General features: G+C 36.5%; 1 pseudogene; it reads left to right on the forward strand.

The window, feature by feature from the left end:
* The first annotated feature begins 18,273 nt into the window (after positions 1–18,273).
* LOC129479594 (argininosuccinate synthase-like) lies at positions 18,274–19,521 on the forward strand (annotated as a pseudogene).
* The last annotated feature ends 1,050 nt before the right edge of the window (positions 19,522–20,571 follow it).

The following is a 20,571-nucleotide window of genomic DNA, read 5'->3' on the forward strand; positions in this document are numbered from 1 at the left end:
GCCTCTGTTCCCCTAGGATTGACTCTGGAAATGTGTGAGGAGCTGCTAGATTCCATAGTGTCCTGTCAACAGTCTCAACTGACTATTCAAGAGCTTTTGGGTTTGCAGATGGCAATTTTCAGGTGAATGGACAACATGCTATTTAGGTGGCTGCTACTCTGGGGAAGGTAAAAACAAATCAGCTTGGTGGGCTGAGTTATATGCTGTTTTTCCAGCAGCAATTCAAGAATTGAACAGTGTTAAAAGCCCCTGTGCTTGGGTTTTTACTAACTCATGGTATGGTCTGGAAAAATGGTCAGTCAGAAAGACAATGGAAAAGGAATGCTCATATGGGCCAAAGCCTTAGGGAAATTTGAAAGGTGCACTAAATTTCAATGCCCAGCAATGCCCAGGTCGGGAGGTGATTTGAATTGACAAGCAGATATTCCTGTGTGTTCGTTTGAGGTGGCCACCTGGGTCCATGAGATGAGTGGTCATGAGGCTATTGCAGCAGTGCAGAGATGGGGCTAAGTCTAGACATGTTCCTTTTGCACCTTCTCAGGCGCATAATGCCAAAAAAATGCCAATAAAAACTGTTCAATCTGCCAGCAAAAGAGACAGAGATTGCCAATGGCTATGGGGCAGATTACTTAGTGGGAAGGCTCAAACATAGCTGGCAAGTAAGACTGATGCTGGTAACCCTGAGGGAATACAAATATGTCTTGACAGAAATAGACACTGATTCTAGGCTTGATTTTGCTTACCCCGTGGAAGGTAAAAATGCTCAGACTGCTACTTAAACAAACAAGAACAGAAGATACTGAATGGATTTGGATGGCCAACCGTTATTCCTTCAGACCAAGGAATATACTGTATATCCCATAACGTTCAACAATAGTCGTAGAGGTAACCTCCTCAGAGTAACAGTTTGATACAGACATGGAATCTGCAATTAAAACATTGACTGACTAAATCAGGGGAAGATAAAAGCATGAAGGGTTGGCTTACACACCTTCACAAGTGTGTGCTCACACTCAACATGAGTGGAGCTAAAAAAAAAAAAGTGTCCCCACTATATTTTCCTTTGTTTCTGGTGGAACTGGGAAGAAGGGGTGGGGAAGGATGCTGGCATGACTATGCAATTCTTGCCAAGGGAAGAATATGCTGTTGTAATGATTATAATTTTTTTCTTTCTTCCCACATTGTCTCAATTTGATTTTTCTCCCCCACCTAATGCAGAGGTCCTAGGACCAGGGCCGCAACTATAAGAGCTAGAAGCTGGGATGATTCCTAAGGAAGAAACTGTAACTGTATGTTTAAACCTTATGTCAGAATTCCTAAGGGCCTGATGAAAGTGAGTTGTACCCCCAGCCCACCTGGAAAAATTGGGGTTAACAGTGAATGCAGCTATACTGTCTGGAAGTAAAAAATAAACCACGAGTTCTGCACCTCATAACCTTACTCTTTGTAAATGGGAGTGGACTGAGAGAGAGGCACTTACTAGATTGGTATTGCTGCCTACAATGTAGATCAGCATAGTGGCCTATACTAATGTCTCTTCAAAAGATTAGAAAAAAGTTTGGTATTAATGAAGAAAAGGAGGAACAGTAGCTGAGGGTAAAGAAATGAATAACTGGGTTACGAATTGAAGGAAATCCAATATTACATTTACACCTTGAAAGAGGCTCAGAGCAAGAGATGACATTGTCTTTTAACTCAATTATACCAGATGCCTCAAAAGGTGAAGCTATACACTTGCCTTTGGAAACTGGCTAGATTGAATGAATGTCTACTTCCATTTTGTCCCTGTTTTGATAAGGAACAAAACAGGGATGCTCACTTCTGTTCAACAAAGTAATGAAAGAGCTATTAAGCAAGAAATAAATAGAGCAATTAAGCAATAAATAAATAAATATATAGTACTATTGAGAACAATTAAGCAAAAAATAAAGTCATCATAATAGGAAAGAAAGAAATGAAATTCTCTCTATTTACTGACAACATGGCCTTATATATAGAAAATCCTAAAGACCCCACCAAGAAACTGTGAGAACTGATAAATTCAGTAAAGTTGCAGGATATAAAATCAACATATGAAAATCAGTACTTTCTGTATACTAATAACAAACTATCTGAAAAGGAAATCAAGAAAACAATCCCATTTACAATAGCATCAAAACAACAAAAATATTTAGGTGTAAATTTAACCAAGGAATTGAAAGAACTGTAGAGTGAAAACTATAAAATACTAATGAAATAAGTTGAAAAAAAAACACAAATAAATGGAAAGATATCCTATGTCCACTGACTGAAAGAATTAATATTGTTAACATGTTCATACTACCCAAAGCAATCTACAGATTCAGTGCAGTTCCTATCAAAATTACAATGTCATTCTTCACAGAAATAGAGAAAAAAAACAGTCCTTAAATTGGTATGAAATGGCAAAGACCGGGGGCCAGGCGTGGTGGCTCATGCCTGTAATCCCAGCACTTTGGGAGACGGAGACGGGCAGATTACCTGAGGTCAGGAGTTTGAGATCAGCCTGGCTAACATGGTGAAACCCCGTCTCTACTAAATATACAAAATTAGCTGGGCATGGTGGTGCATGCCTGTAATCCCAGCTACTCCGGAGGCTGAGGCAGGAGAATCGCTTGAACCCGAGAGACGGAGGTTGCAGTGAGCCGGGATCATGCCACTGCACTCCAGCCTGAGCGACAGTGAGACTCTGTATCAAAAAAAAAAGAAAAAAAAAAAGAAATGGCAAAGACCCTGCATACTCAAAACAATCTTGAGCAAAAAAGAACAAAGCTGAAGGCATTACACTGCATGATTTCAAAATATATGCTAAAATGGTTGTAATCAAAATAGCACAATACTGGCACCAAAACATACACATATGTCACTTGAAAGGATAGAAAGACCAGAAATAAATCCACACATTTACGGTCAATTGATTTTTGAGAAAGGTACCAAACACACATAACGGGACAAGGACAGTGTTTAATAAGTGAGATTGGAAAAACTGATTACTTACATGCAGAAGAATAAAATTTGATCCCTATCTTACACCAGGTACAAAAAATTTACTCAAAATGGGTTAAAGACTTAAATCTAAGACCTGAAATGGCAAAACTACTACAAGAAAACATGGTGGAAAATCTTCACATTTGTCTGGACAGTGATTTTTCAGACACAACCCAGAAAACATAGGCAACAAAACTGAAAATAAACAAATTGTATTAAACCAAACTATAAAGTTTTTGCATAGCAAAAGAAACTATCAACAGAGTAAAAAGACAATCTACAGAATGGAAGAAAATGTTTGCAAACCATACATCTGATAAGAGGTTAATATCCAAAATTTATGAGTAACACAAACACAACTCAATAGCAAGAGAACAAACAACCCAATTAAAAAATAAGCAAACCTGAACAGACATTTCTCAAAAGGCATACAAATGAACAAAAGGTACACAAAGAAATGCCCAACATCACTAATCATTACTAAAATGTACATTCAAATCACAATTAGGTATCAACTTCCAGCTATCAAAATAGCTTTTATCAAAAAGATCACATATATTGGCAAGGGTGTGGAGAAAAAATAACTCTTGTACACTGTTCGTGGAAATGCAAATTAGCACATCCATTATGGAAAATGGCATGAAGGTTCCTCAAAAAACTAAAAGTAGAACTATCATATGATCCAGCAATCCCACTACTGAATATATAGCCAAAGGAATTGAAATCAATATGTCAAGAGATATCTGCACTCCTCTGTTTAATGTAGCATTATTCACGATAGCCAAGACATGAAATCAACCTGTGCCCATCAACGGATGAATGGATGAAGAAAATGTGGGATATATACACAACAGAATACTATTCAGCCTAAAAAAAAAAGAAATTCTGTCATTTGTAAAAACATGGGTGAATCTGAAGGACACTATGCTAAGTGAAATGAGCCAGGCAAAAAAGACGTACTGCATAATCTCACTTATATGTGGAATCTAAAAAATTCAAACTCATAGAACCAGAGAGTAGAATTATGGCTAGGAAATGCTGGCAGTAGGGGTAAGGGTAATGGTCAAAGGGTACAAAGTTTCAAATAGAAGAATACCTTTTGAGATTTAACAGCAGGGTGACAACAGTCAATAGTACTGTATATTTCAAATTACTAATGATAAATTTCAACTACATTGTCATAAAAATAAGTTAGTGAGATTACAGATATGTTTATTAGCTAGATTAAATCATTCCACATTGTTTACATATATCAAAACATCACATACCCCATAATTTGTACCCCATAAATTTAAACAATTTTGATTTGCCAATTAAAATATTAATAAATTAGAAACTAAATACTTAAGTGGAATGACACAACATGTTCACAATTTAAAAAATAAAATCTGTTAAAAAATGTATACACCAACCTTCTGGTGTTTACATTAGTCTTAATGGGCGCCATTTGACCTCCCAGTTCAAGTATTTGTTGGACACTAACCAGAAAATCTGTGTCCTAATCCCCAGCAAAAAGAATATTATTGTACCATCTTGGATCAGATGTTTGATCTACCCTACTCTAAACAACAGTGTCTGGGAATATCTGGACACATGACTCCTGCTGCCAATGTTTGGGCTATGGGAGAAGCCTCTGTGATGTAAAGTGACTAACATGTTCACCAGCTCACCAGCTCTTCACAAATGGAAGAGATCAAACTCCTGGGAGAGGGGGAGGAGGACTGGGTAACTTGAGAGCAGGAAATTTTCCCCTGAATATCAAGAGAAACATCAGGACACAGAGGGGTTACAAAATGGTAATATTCTCATTCTATCATAATTTTTTACCTAGTTGGAATGATTTCCTTATGTCAACCACTTGGTTATCCTATAGTACAGTGTATACAGGAAAGCCATGTCTTATCTTTCCCTTCATTTATCAGTTTTCAAAATAAAGAGTTGATTTCTTAGCATCTTCTAAAGTCTTAATAAATTTTGTGTTTTTTTAATTTTAGTATCAGTACAAATTATTGGACTTAAACATATTTGATGTGTTTCAATCTATTGCAGTTATTATTCTTATTGTTGCTCAAAATTATATTATCTTTACCCAGTGAGATCCTATTCAGGTTGAACTCCAAGTCCTTTCCTGTATCACTATCTCTAATAGGATCAATTTGGAAGCTGTGTATTTTTAGAAAATCATCTATTTCTCCTTTTTCAATGTATTTATATAAATAAATTGATGCAAGATAGTCTTTTACTATTTTTTAAATTTCCTCTATTAATGATATTTACTTATATTTCTAATTTTGTGCTAGTTCTAATTTTGAATGTGCATTGCCTCTTTCTCTTGTTAATTGATACAGAAATATTGTATTATTCTAATTAAAAACATCAAGAAAGCAATTACTTTTTACTTACTCCCCAGTGTGTGGCAAGGATTTTAGCATATATTTTACTTTCACTGTTTATCTTACTCTTATTATTCCTGTTTTTATGATCACTTTCTTTAATGCTGACAGCTTTTAGTAAGTTTACATAGAGTAAAATACATAAATCCTAAATGTATGTATTGTACAAGAGTTACAATTGGTTCACATCTTTATGAACACTCCGTATTATCCATATTTTTGACTGTAGACATTCTGGTGTGTGTATGTAATAGTATCCCATTGTAGTTTTAATTTTAATTCTCCTGGTGATAAGGACACTGAGTACCTTTTAACATGAACATTGCTTAGTTAGATATCTTTTATTAAATGCCTAAACCTTCAGATAATTTTGTATTAGGTTATCATTAAAGTATCAATTAGTAATAGTTCTTTATCATATGCAAGATTAAATTACAAGTGGTCCTTGACCTATAATGGTTTGACATGATTTTTTTTAATTTATGATGAGTATTGGGATATTAAATGCATTTTTGACTTAATGATATTTTCTACTTGCACTGGGTTTATCAGGACATAACCCCATCATAAGTTGAGAAGTATCTATATGGTGAATATTCTTTCCAATTCCTGGCTTGCTTTCATTTTTTTGATGATGACTTTTGTAAGTAGAAGTTTTCCATTTTTATGAGGTCAAATTTATCACTTTTTTCTTTTATATTTAGTGGTTTCATGTTTTGTCTAAGAAAGCTTTGACTATTATTTTTGTCTAGAAGATTTATAGTTTTAACTTTCACTTGGAGATCTATGATGCATTCTCCAATTAATTTTGTATATGGTGATATAGGGCTCAAGTTTCACTTGTTCTAATTTGTAAATCCAACTGTTTGGGATACATAGGCTTATATAAAGCATCTGTATTTATACACATATAATGACATTATATCCTGAGACCTTACTAAACTCACTTATTAGTACAAATAGTTTATTTGTAGATTCCCTTTTCAATTCTGTATGTATATAATCATAAAATATGTGAGGAAATATAACTTCATTTTTTCCTTTCCAAACTTTATTCCCCTAAATTATTTGTCTTGCTTTTTTGCACTGGTTAAGAGTTCAGTACAATGTTAAACAAAAACAGAAAGAGTAGATGTAATTGCCTAGTTCCCAGTCCTAAAGGGAAAGATGTTTAATAGTTCACATTAAGTGTGATGTTAGCTGTAGGTTTTTAACAGATACCCTTTATAAAACTGAGGAAATTTCCATCTATTCTTAGTTTGCTGAGAATTTTTATCTTTAATTGATGTAGAATTTTTTCAAGTGCCTTTTCTGCACCTATTTGAGATAATGGGGTTTTTCTCTTTTATTTTATTAACTTGGTAAACTACACTGACTTTCAAATATTAAACCAATCTTACATTCCTGACATAAAGTACATTTGGTCATATTTGGTCACAATGTATTAGTGTATAAATATAAATATGCATATGTATGTATTGTAAGCGTTTTTGCATCTATGCTCTTAAATGATACTGGTCTGAAATTTGGTGTCTTCAGATATTAAAGCAATACAGTGTTGGTCTCATAAAATGACTTGGGATGCATTCATTCACTGTCTTTTCACTAAAAGATTTTGGCCAAGATCAGTATATCTTTTTAAATGTTTTATAATATTCACCAGTAAATAATGTGAGATTAGAGATGGTTTTTAATTAAAAGTTCAATTTATTTAACAGATCTATAAGTGTTCAGATTTTATGTTATTGTGTCTAGTTTTGAAAAAAATTATATCTTAAGGAATGTGCCCATTTTCTAAGGTGCTAAATTTATTGGCTTAAAAGTTGTTCATGGTATTTCACTTTTATACTTACAATGCCTGTCAAACCTGTAATGATATTTCTGTTTTCAATACTGATTTGTATTTTCTCTTTTTCTTTCAGTTTTATAAATCTTTTTAAAGAAGACATTTTGAGCTTTGTTAATTTTCTCTATTATTTGCTTTCTGCTCTTGTTTTGCTTTCCTTTCTTTGTGTCTAATTTTCTATTTTTTTCTGTCTTCTTAAGTAAAAGCTTACATCAGCAACTGTAACTCTCATTTTCGTTTCTAATATGTGCATTTAAAGCTATGAATTTCCCTCTAAGTAGTGATTTACCTACATCCCATAAATTTAGAAATGTTACACCCACATTGTTTAAGCAAAATATTTTCTAATTTCCATGAGTTAGTTAGATTTATGTTGTTGGATTTCTAAATATTTAGACACTTCTTACTTATCTTTGAAAACACTGATTTTTGGAAAGTTCCATTGTTGTCAGTGAATATACTCACTATGACTTCGATCTTTTGACATTTATTAATATTGATGGCTGGGTGTGGTGGCTCACGCCTGTAATCCCAGCAATTTGGGAGGCATAGGTGTGTGGATCTCCTGAGGTCAGGAGTTCGAGATCAACCTGACCAACATGATGAAACCCTGTCTCTACTAAAAATACAAAAATTAGCCAGGTGTGGTGATGCACATCAATACTCTCAGCTACGCAGGAGGCCAAGGCAGGAGAATCACTTGAACCTGGGAGGCAGAGGTTGCAGTGAGCCAAGATCATGCCACTGTACTACAGCCTGAGTGACAGAGTGAGACTCCAACTCAAAAAAAAAAAAAAATTCATATGGCCCAGAATACAGGCTATAATTTGGTAAATATTCCATGTGCACTGGAAAAAATGTGTAATATGTCATTATTGGGTATATAGTGTTTTATAATTGTCAATTAGATTATAAAGAGTCACAGTATTAAAATCTATGTTCTTTAAATTTTTCTCTGCTTATTCAAATAATTACTAACAGAAAAGTTTTTAAATCTTCAACTATTTTTATATATTTGTCTGTTTCTTCTTTTATATATTTTTCATTTTTTTCTGTACATATTTTGAAGCTATATTTTTGAAAATCATATATTTGAGACTGTTATTAATGTATCTCTTAGATGAAATTTAATACTTTACATTATAGAGCAGTGGTTCCCAATGTATTTTGCACCTGGGACTGGTTTCATGGAAGACACCTTTTCCACAGATGTGGTCAGGTGTGGTCTCGCGATGAATCAAGCATTAGATTCTTGTGAGGAGTGCATAACCTAGATCCCTCGCATACACAGTTTACAATAGGGTTCACACTCCTGTGAGAATTTAATACTGCTGCTGATCTGACAGGAGGTGCAGATAAGGCTCTAATGCTTGCTTGCTCACTGTTCACCTCCTACTAAGCAGCCTGGCTCCTAACAGGCCATGGTCTGGTCCTACTAGTTCATGGCTAAGGATTGGGGAATCTTGTTATAGAGAATTTTTCTGATATCTGGTAATACTTTTTGTCTCAAAATCTTTTTGTCTGACATTAGTGCAGCTTCATTATTTTTCTTAAAGGTAGTATTTGTATGATATATATTTTTCTGTTTATTCATGTTCAGCTCAATGCTGTTCTTTTATTTAAGGTGCTATCTCTTGTAAACAGCATATAGTTGGGTCTTTTAACTATACAATCTGACACTATCTGCCTTTTAACTAGAAAGTTAGTCCATTTACAGTTAACGTAGTTACTGCTGTGGATAGGTAAATTGATTTCTTTTGGTCTTCTGTTTTCACTTTGTATTGGTCTTTTAGCTATATTTATTTGTGTTGTCTTTTATGGTTGTGCTAGAGATCATAATATGAATTATTAACCCTTTGCGATCATAGTTTACATTTATTTAATGTTATTCGACATAGCATATAATGTAAGGACATAAGCATTTAATGTAAGAACCTGTATCAGTAAATTCCTTTTAACTTTCTTTGCCCTTTGTGTCACTTTTGTCATAAATTTTAACTCTAAAATCTGCATAAATCTTATTATACATTTTTAATTATTTCTACTTTGAACAATTTAAGGATATTTTAATGAAATTTTTAATGCACATATTTACCAGTGCTCTGCTTTCCTTTCTGAAAAGCATGCTTTCATCTTGTATTATTTGTCTTTAGCCTGAAGAACTTCCTACTACTATTTCTTGTAGTATGTTTCTAATAGCAACAAATTGTCCTGGTTTTTCTTTATCTTAAAATTATTTTATTTCATCTTCATTTTTAAGGAACATTTTTACTGGATGTAGAATTTCAAGTGACAGCTTTTTTTCCTCAAGATTTTAATGATCACGTTCTATTATTCTAGCTTATTTTTGTTTTCAATGAGAAGTCACTTTATTATTTAAAAGTTTTGTCCTCTTTCTCTGGCTGGTATTATAATTGTTTATATTTTTATTTTTCAGCAGCTAACCTATAAAGTAATGAGTGTAGCCTTCACATATTTATCCTGCTTAAAGGATACTAACGATTTTTGTTTGTTTGTTTTTGAGACAGGATCTCACTCCATCAGCCAGGCTGGAGTGCAGTAGCATGATCATGGCTCACTGCAGCCTCAATCTCCCAGTTTCAGGTGATCATCCCACCTCAGTCTCCTGGGTATCTGCGACTACAGGCATGCACCACCACACCTGGCTATTTGTGTGTGTGTGTATTTTTTCTAGAGCTGGAGTCTTACAATGTTGCCCAGGCTTGTCTTGAACTCCTAAGCTCGAGTGATCTGCCCACCTCAGCCTCCCGAAGTGCTGGGATTAGAGGAATGAACCACTGTGCCAAGACGAGCTTTTTTTAAACTTTAGGTTCAGGGGTACACGTGCAGGTTTGTTATGTAAGTAAACTCGTGTCATGAGCATTTGATGTACAGATTATTTCATCACCCAGGTACTAAGCCTAGTAGCAATAGTTATTTTTTCTGTTCCTCTTCCTTCTCCCACTCTCCTCCCTCTGTGGGAGCTCCAGTGTCTGTTGGTCCACTCTATGTGTCCATGTGCTCTCATCATTTAGCTCCCACTTATAAGTGAGAACATGCAGTATTTGGTTTTCTGTTCCAGTATTAGTTTGCTAAAGATAATGGTCTCCAGCTCCATCCATGTTCCAAAAGGTCATGATCTCATTCATTTTTATGGCCGCATAGCATTCTATGGTGTATATGTCCACTGAAGAACATTTAGGTTGATTCCATGTCCTTGCTATCGTGAATAGCTGCAATGAACATGTGCATGTATGAGTCTTTATGATAAAACAATTTCTATTCCTCTGGGTACATACCCAGTAATGGGATTGCTGGGTCGAATGATAGGTTTGTTTTTAGCTCTTTGAGGAATCACCACACTGTCTGCCACAGTGGTTTAACTAATTTACAATCCCACCAACAGTGTATAAGCATTCCCTTTTCTCCACAACCTCTCCAGCATGTTATTTTTTGACTTTTTAATAATAGTCATTCTGACTGGTGTTAGATAGTATTTCATTGTAGTTCTGATTTGCATTTGTCTAATGATCAGTGATGTTGAACTTTTTTTCATATGCTGTCGGTCACATGTATGTCTTCTTTTGAAAACTGTCTGCTCACGTCCTTTGCCCACTTTTTAATGGGTTTTTTTTTCTTGTAAATTAGTTTAGGTTCCTTATAGATGCTGGATATTAGACCTTTGTCAGATGCACAGTTTGCAAATATTTTCTCCCATTCTGTAAGATGTTTGTTCACTCTGTTGATAATTTCTTTTGCTGTGCAGAAGCTCTTTAACCTAGTTAGATCCCATTTGTCAGTTTATGCTTTTGTTGCAATTGCTTTTGGCATCTTCATTGTGAAATCTTTGCCATTTCTTATGTCCAGATGGTATTGCCTAGGTTGTCTTCTAGGGTTTTTATGGTTCCAGGTTTTACATTTAAGTCTTTAATCTATCTTGAGTTGATTTTTGAATATGGTATAAGGAAGGGGTCCAGTTTTAATCTTCTGCATATGGCTAGCCAGTTCTCCCAGCACCATTTACTAAACAGGAAGTCCTTGTCCCATCACTTGTTTTTATCAGCTTTGCCAAAGATCAGATGGTTGTAGGTATGTGGTCTTATTTCTGGGATCTCTATTCTGTTCCATTGGTCTACGTGTCTGGTATTGTGCTAGTACCATGCTGTTTCAGTTACTATAGCCTTGTAGCACAGTTTGAAGTTGGGTAGCATGATACCTCCTACTTTGTTCTTTTTGCTGAGCAACAAGGGAATACATTTTGAATTTGATGTTGTTCATCAATTTTAGGAAATTTGTATCCATTTCTTCTACCATATTCTGTCTCTTCTGTCTTCATGGGCTTCCAAATAAACATATATTAAACCACTTAATGTTGTGACAGATGCTGGGGTTTTTTTATACTTGTTCATTTTAATTTTTACATTATCTTTTTTCTATTTGCTTCAGTTTGAATAATTTATGTTTCCCTTTCTTTAAGATTACTAGTCCTTTCTGTGCACTATTCAATATGCTTATAAATCCATCCAATTAATTTTTTATTCTAGATATAATTTTCAGTTCTAAAATTTCCATTTAATTCTTTTTATACTTTGTGTTTCTCTGCTAAAACACCACATCTATTTGACTGTATATTTTTTTCTCTAAATTGTTTTATATAAATAATATTTTTATAATGGTAATTTAAAGTCTTTACAAATTTCTACATTTCAGCATCTCTGGGCCTTCTATTGATTGAGTTTTGTTTTGGTTATGTGCCACAGTCTCCTTCTTTACATATCTAGTAATTTTTTATTATATTATTAACACTGTAGATAGAATACTATGTAGATTCTGGATTATTTCATCTTCCTTCAATAAGGGCTATATTTTGTCTAACAGACAATAAATTACTGGTGAATCACTTTGATCCTATAGGTATCTGATTTTAGGTTTTTTGAGGATTTGGTTTAGTTTTAAAGGTAGTCCTAAATACCTAAGGACCTCCATGTTTGTAAACAGCCATTATTCCTAGGATATGGCACCTACTCTGAAAACTATTTCCCTGAGGTCTTAAATTTGATCAGGATTTACACTAAGATCTCCTTACTCTGGCTCCAGTACCTCCTTAGCATTATGCAATCTCTGTTCTACCCCAACAGCAATTCTCTGCTAGCCCTGTAGGCCTTGTTCAGCAGTCTTATCCTGCCTATACACAATTTAGGATTTGGTCGAGAACCTAAGAGGAACCCCTACACAAATTTCTGAATCTTCTTTGCAGCTCTTTTTCTCTGGTACTCTGCCCTTTCAATTCAGCTGCTGTTTTAGCAACCACAAACTCCCATCTCTAATTCCTCTGCCCAGAGAGGCTAAGATTCTCTGCCTGAGTGGCATATCACCATTAAACTCTAGGAAATGCCCCTAATAGAAAACTTGAGTGAATGTAGATCTTACCTTGTATGCTTCACTCAAAGATTGCAACTCCATGCAGTGTGCAATGCCTGAGACTCTTGTTTCATGTATATTTTCCATTTATAGTTGTTTACTACAGGAGATTAAATCCAATACTAGCTATGCCATTGTGACTGGAACCAAAAGTGCCTGTAATCAATTGTTCAAAATCCAGACTAGTACTATAATATTGCTTATTTCTATAATTATGCTTTTTAATAATTTTTTAACATTTATATTTTGCTTTGTTACACTAAAGTATTTTTTATTCTAAGGTCTATATTTACACTGCTTCAAAATTCACCTAATGGCTTATCTATTCTTTAAAATAATAGTTTTGAATTATTAATCTCTCAATTCACTAAAGAATGCCTTTGAGTAATTATTTTTTTCATACCGTTTAAATAACAGACATATTCTAAGGCTTTGCGTTTAAAAAAAAAAAGTCTAGCTGTTGCCTTAATATCTTAACATGAATGGTAGCTCTACTGGGTATTTTCTGTTCATGTTGTCTCATTTTTTATTGGCATTCATATTTTAATAGTGTGAAGTCAACCCACTTGGCATCCATTTGCACAAAAACTACATCTTACTTTCCACCTTGTTGCTCATGAATTTTTATTATCCTTGAAGTTTAAAATGTCTTTCATGATGCCTACAGATGTATTACCATTAATATCACCTAGAACACAGTGACCCTTTATATTAATAATTTATAGACTTAGCCAGAAACTTTTTATCTATTTTACTGAATATTAATGCTTCTGATATATATCAGAATATAAATATGTCAGAAGCATCAATAGCCAGTAAAATATATTCTGATATCTATAAAACATTTATAGATATCAGAATATATTGCTTACTTCTGTAGTTATGCTTTTTAAGAATATATTAACATGTCCTGCTATATCTGATGATATATATATGTATATATATATCTGATGATATATATCAGATATAGCAGGACATGTTAATATATTCTTAAAAAAAAACCTGATATATATCATCAGATATAGCAGAACATATTAAAATATATACATATATATTCTGGTATAGATCAGAAGCATTAAAATACAGTAAAATAGATATAGAATATACGTATCAGGAGCATTTTATATATATATGATAAGAATTATAAATACATCAGGGGAATTTTTATAGACACAAAATTTTTATCTTATTTAGGAACACTTAAAATTCATAGGTTGGCTCTCCATTTCTCAATACTTGCTATTGTTTTGCTTTCTTGCTTTTTCTTACATTCTTTTTCTCTTTAAGTCTCTGAAACTTTTGAACGTTTTTCTTCATCTCCATGATAAATTTTCTAGAGAGCCAATTTTGCTTCCTATAGATAATTTAGTTGTGCCCTTATGTATTGAAATTCTTTCCATTCTTTACCACATGACAACTACCTTCTGTCATGCTGTTCTTTATCCCATACGATTTTCTCTTTATTAGTTGCTCATGCTTCATAAAGGTCATGCCTTCATATCTTTTACTGAGAATGCTGAACAGACATTATCTAACTATTCTGCTACTTCTTGTCACAAATAATTTTTGGAGGCATATTTTTCCTTTGAGTCTTCAGATTAACATAACTTTTTGGTGCTATAGAATATTTTATAGACCCAATTTTGCTTTTCATTGCTTATTTGTTTATATTTATGCCTGACTGAGTTAAGATCTCTTTAGGTCTAGCATTGCCAACAGACAAGGTAAATTGTGTGTCCTTAAGCATCTCTTTATTGCACATTTGGGGCATTAGATGGCTTATCTCAAATCTAAACTTAGAAACATAGTAATGAGCATATCCTTAGTCCAATTTATTGTGTGCAGCAAGTATTTATGCCTTGTGGCTCTGCTGAAATATGTTAAAATATTCTGTTTTTGCTGTTGAATTCTCCATGTTAGACAATAAAAATGCATATCCGGGGATGCAAAGAATTAACGCACATCCTCTTTTCCCCTGTTTTTGTGTACTAAAAGCTAAAATCAGTGTAGGAAGAGATGACTTGTTTTCCTGGTTTAGAGCAGGAGGTGAAATGCTGGGACACTGGTATAAGACGTTTCCTACTTCAGAAAATACTTCCTGTGCAGTATGGGGGTGACCTGCTTGACATGTACAGCCTTTTTGTTCCTGGGCTGGAAGAAGGTAGATAAAATGAATCAAACCCTTCTCATGCAAAGGAGTCAGCATGCATAGCCTAGGGAAGTGTTTCTCAATCTAATCCAGTCAGTTTTTCAATTCCTGGGAACTCCTCTCAAATGTTAATTTATAGTACACTCTTATTCATTCCCAGTACTGTCAAAAATTTTATATATCCTAAGTATTTTTTTTAAAGAAAAATCTGGAGAAGACAGCATGCCACTACATTGCCTCAGAATTTTCAGTGATCTCTTGTAATAGACTTTGTATGTGTTTCCATTTTTTTACTTCCTCCAACTGACAGTCACTACATATAATTTCCCCACCTGTCTTGCCTTTAAGTTTAAAAATCTAATAGCATATATTAGGAGTAAATAGAAGATTATTGAGAGAGTCCCTTATCAAATTAAAATTCTAATTCTCAGTGATGGAGCGCAATCTCTGAAAATAATAAACGTTGCAGTGTATGCACAAACCAGTCCCTTTGCACAGAATCCTCTGCCCATCTGCAGACTACTCAGCAACAGAGAACAAAAAAGTGCACAATTGTAGACATTTTTTAACTTGAAAATAAAATCTCTTTTAAGAAACATTTAACTTTTTTTTTTTTATCTTGCAAAGACCAACTTCAAGCCATCTCCTCCAAGAAATACTTCCCTTCTGATTCTTCCTTTCTGTGCTTAGCAACAAGGTCAGACAGTTTAACTTGAAAAAGCAAAATTGAGTAAAGTAGTTGTTAATAGTAAGTTGCTATGTTGGATTTGGAATACACTGAGACATTTTATCTTGTTTTTTTTTTTTTTTTTTTTTTTTTTTTGAGACAGAGTCTCGCTCTGTCACCCAGGCTGGAGTTCAGTGGCGCAATCTCGGCTCACTGCAAGCTCCGCCTCCCGGGTTCACGCCATTCTCCTGCCTCAGCCTCTCCGAGTAGCTGGGACTACAGGCGCCCGCCACCATGCCCGGCTAATTTTTTTTGTATTTTTAGTAGAGACGGGGTTTCACCGTGGTCTCGATCTCCTGACCTCGTGATTCGCCCGCCTCGGCCTCCCAAAGTGCTGGGATTACAAGCGTGAGCCACTGCGCCCGGCCTTTATCTTGTTTTTTTAAAAATAAAATTCTAAAATATTATTTTATTACTTTTTCTGATAAAATGATTAAAATCATTAACATTGAATTGTGTTCTTTGTTCCTCAAACTCTGGAATCAACCAATAAAATAATGACAAAGTAGTGTCTTCTTCAGAGTGCTACTGTGAAGACTAAGACATGTAATGTACTTAAATAAAAATAAAACTATCAATATTAATGATGAGAAGTGCTAACTATAAGCACAGAACCACAAATTTATTTGTGTATACTAGAGAATTATAAAGGAAAAGGAAGGCAGTAAGTATAGTTTTTGACTCAATAATTATAATTTTTTTAACATTGTGGCTGTATTTTTTTTTCTCTATTCCACAAAATACAAAGCATGATATTCAACCCAGAGCAAAAACGCTGTTGTCTTGATACAATGGTAATTTCAAACCTGCTTCATTAGACTATAAATTCTTAAAAAGTAGAGATTACACCTAGTTAATTCTGCCTATAACCAAGTCCAGAACCATGCATATGGGCACCTCAATGAGCCACGTTCTGTCCTGATTGGACATTATCTAGGTAATCCCTTAGGTATATTTTCAATTCCTACTTTTGATTCAGTTGAATTTTGCAATTTGTGAAATTGATGTGTCCACTATGCCCAGCTGATTAAATATTCATCCAATATTTATTGAGCCCGTTCTAGGAGTCAGCCAATGTGGTAATTGCCTGGGAGACAATCCCAAGTCACCACTTCTATCTTCAGAGATTTCACAGCTGAGCAGAGGGAATAGACTATTTAAAAAAATCACGGCTCAGTAGGACAAGTGCTGTGGATAATATGGAATAAAATTTGGGAATCCCCTGGCTGAACTCATGGGGTCGTGGTTAACCTGAAAAGCAAAGAGGAGTTAACTGTGGAATGAGGAGTCCCACCTGCAGCCAACCTTATACTGCAGAGGGGTTGATGCCTGGACACTGGCAATAGACGCTTGGGTTTGGATTCCCCCTCAGCCAATTCTGAGCTTAGTGAGCTTTAACAAATCCTTTAACCCCTTGGAGATTTTTCTGCAAAATGAGGACTATAATAGTTTCTAATTAATGGAGTCGTGGGGACCAAATTGGTTAAGTAGAGCTTTTACCAGGCCCTGCTACACAGCAAGCCCTAGCTCAGCATGAACTTTCATTATCATTATTATTGGTTTGCTGCTTTCTCCCAGTGGCCTTCCCTGAAGTTTCCAATCAAGTTACAATTTTCCTTGTATGTGCTCACATCTCAGGCACAATAGGACAGCAGCATTAAGGCCATCCAGCAAAGGTTCCGATCAGAGCTCATAAGATCTCACTTAAGCCTTATCTGAATAATGTGCTAGAGGAACTTTCCTGTTGAAAAAGGAAGGAGCTTATCTCTTCAGAGTGCCACTAGACGATTAGAAGCAAACTGTCACGTTGATGTAAATATGAGAGTTTAGTTATGGAAGGTGGGAGTGTTTGCTTAAAATGACACTAAATCTGAATTTTTATGAATGGCTTTTTATTATACAAGACATCTATGTTCACTGAAGAAACTTAGAAAGTATAGACAATAATTTATACAAATTATAATCAGCTGTAATCCCACTGCCCATAAAAAGAGTACTATAGCATTTTGATGCAAATGTTTCCAGTATTTTTTCTACACATGCATACTCTGAGAAAAATGCATGTACCCTTCTGCTTCTCTCCTTACTAACCCCACACATACACTCACTTGAACATCTCTTAGGAAGAGATCGTTTGTCATTTGATTGGCCAGAGTTCATAGTTAACCAGTGGACCAAGTTATTATTCCTTAAACACCCCAAGTCCTCCTTTGGCTCACTTCTTTCTATGACTTGGTGATAAGAAAAACCAAGTAAAACAAAGAGGGTTGTTTGTGTGTGTGTCCCATCTACTCTGTAACTATAATTAAATAGGCAGGGGTAGACTCTGTTTACCCAGCCATCCTAGACGCAGAAGGCTTCACTTAAAGTAAAGGTCTCTGGATGTAATCATGTTTCTCCTATCCATCTTTTAACAGAAAACTCACAAGGTGAACTAGGTGCTTATCCAGTTTTACTAATAAACAATATCATCTCCTATCATTCCTTGAGTATCGCTTGGTTGGCAACACCCTGAGAAAGACACATGATCAGCACAACAGAATCTTCACAGCCCAGCATCTCTGACAATAATACCATTACAGCAATACCAAATTCTCACCACTAATCTCTAAAAATACACACAAATAAACCCATTCGTTTTTATAAAAATGAAATTATCCTGCTCTGTCGCCTGCCATGGCTGCCCCAGCCCGAGTGGTTCGTTGCAGTGTGGAGTCAGATTCCGGACGGTATGTCCAGCAAAGGCTCTATGGTTCTGGCCTGCAGTGGCAGCCTGGACACCTTCTGCATCCTCGTGTGGCTGAACCAACAAGGCTATGACGTCACTGCATACCTAGCCAACATTGGCCAGAAGGAAGACTTCCACGAAGGCATGAAGAAGGCACTGAAGCCTGGGGCCAAAAAGGTGTTCACTGAGGATGTCCACATGGAGTTTGTGGAGGAGTTCATCTGGCCGGCCATCCAGTCCAGCACACTGTAAGGACCGCTACCTCCTGGGCACCTCTCTCGCCAGGGCCTGCATTGCCCGCAAACAAGTGGAAGTTGCCCAGCAGGAGGGGGCCTAGTATGTGTCCCACGGCACCACGGGAAAGGGGAACGATCAGGTCCAGTTTGAGCTTACCTGCTACTCGCTGGCCCCCACAGATAAAGGTCATTGCTCCCTGAAGTATGCCCGAATTCTACAACCGGTTCAAGAGCCACAATGACCTGACGGAATACGTAAAGCAACGCGGGATTCCCACCCCGGTCACTCCCAAGAACCCGTGGAGCATGGACGAGAACCTCATGCACATCAGCTACGAGGCTGGAATCCTGGAGAATCCCGAGAACCAAGCGCCTCCAGGTCTCTACACGAAGACCCAGGACCCGGCCAAAGCCCCCAACACCCCTGACATTCTCGAGATGGAGTTCAAAAAAGGGGTCCCCGTGAAGGTGACCAACGTCAAGGATAGTGCCACCCACCAGACCTCCTTGGAGCTCTTCACGTACCTGAACGAAGTTGCAGGCAAGCACGGCGTGGGCAGTATTGCCATCGTGGAGAACCGTTTCATTGGAATGAAGTCCCGAGGTATCTACGGGGCCCCAGCAGGCACTATCCTTTACTACGCTCATTTAGACATCCAGGCCTTCACCACGCACCGGGAAGTGCACAAAATCAAACAACGCCTGGGCTTGAAATTTGCTGAGCTGGTGTATACCGGTTTCTGGCTTTCTGGCACAGCCCTGAGTGTGAATTTGTCCGCCACTGCATCACCGAGTACCAGGAGCGAGTGGAAGGGAAAGTGCAGGTGTCTGTCCTCAAGGGCCAGGTGTACATCCTTGGCCGGGAGTGCCCCACTGTCTCTCTACAACGAGGAGCTGGTGAGCATGAACGTGCAGGGTGATTATGAGCCAATTGATGCCACCTGGTTCATCAACATCAATTCCCTCAGGCTGAAGGAATTATCATCGTCTCCAGAGCAAGGTCACTGCAAAATAGACCCCCGTACAATGAGGAGCTGGGACCTCCTCAATTTGCAGATCCGCCAAGTACAGGCGCTAATTGTTGTGATAATTTGTACTTGTGACTAGTTCTCCCCGGCTGGCAGCATAGTGGGGCTGCCAGGCCCCAGCTTTGTTCCCTGGTCCCCCTGAAGCCTGCAAACGTCGTCATCCAAGAGAAGAGTGGGGGGCAGCTGCAGTGGAGACCTATAAAATGACAAAAGATACACTAGTCAAAAAAAGTGAAATTATACTGTGCAAATCAACTTATTAACTATATAAGTTAATAAATAACCCAACCATATATTTTTATATTGATGAATACATACATAAACATGTCTGCTTCCTCATTTTTTATTTTTGTACTTATATTAATGATTTTGTGTGAATACTACCATAATTTATTGAATCAATCTTCTTTCATTGGAGAGTTAAATTGTTTTTAAGCTTTGACTATTAAAAACAATGTCTCAGTGACAATCCCTCTACATGTACCCTTGTGACTGTGACTGACTATACCCAAAGACCATATTCTTCCCTGCACCATGGCAAATATACGTAATATCCTACCATCATTTCTACCAAAGCTTGACTTCCCCAGGTCTGTATCTAGGTAGCTAGAAGCAGCTCATAATTACTTCACTTCAGAAGAAACTGCATGTAAATGGCCTGAGCAGCCTGGAGCTCCACAATTGGATTAATTGGTCCCCAGGTAACTAATCTTGAATTTCTAATGAGCCCATTGGAATAGAAGGAACTGCAAATCTGAATTCAGATGTCAGAGTCAGGACTAATAATATGAAGCACAGGCCCAGCGCAGTGGCTCACTCCTGGAAGCCCAGCACTTTGGGATGCCAAGGCAGGCAGATAACTTGAGGCCAGGAGTTGGAGACCAGCCTGGCCAACATGATGAAACCCCATGTCTACCAAAAAATAGAAAAATTAGCCAGGTGTGGTGGTGGGCACCTGTAGTCCCAGGTACTTGGGAGGCTGAGGTGGGAGGATGGCTTGAACCCACGAGGTAGAGGTTGCAGTAAGACGAGATCAT

This window comes from Symphalangus syndactylus, chromosome 3 (assembly GCF_028878055.3).
Source record: "Symphalangus syndactylus isolate Jambi chromosome 3, NHGRI_mSymSyn1-v2.1_pri, whole genome shotgun sequence".
In the NCBI taxonomy this organism is placed as follows: domain Eukaryota; kingdom Metazoa; phylum Chordata; class Mammalia; order Primates; family Hylobatidae; genus Symphalangus; species Symphalangus syndactylus.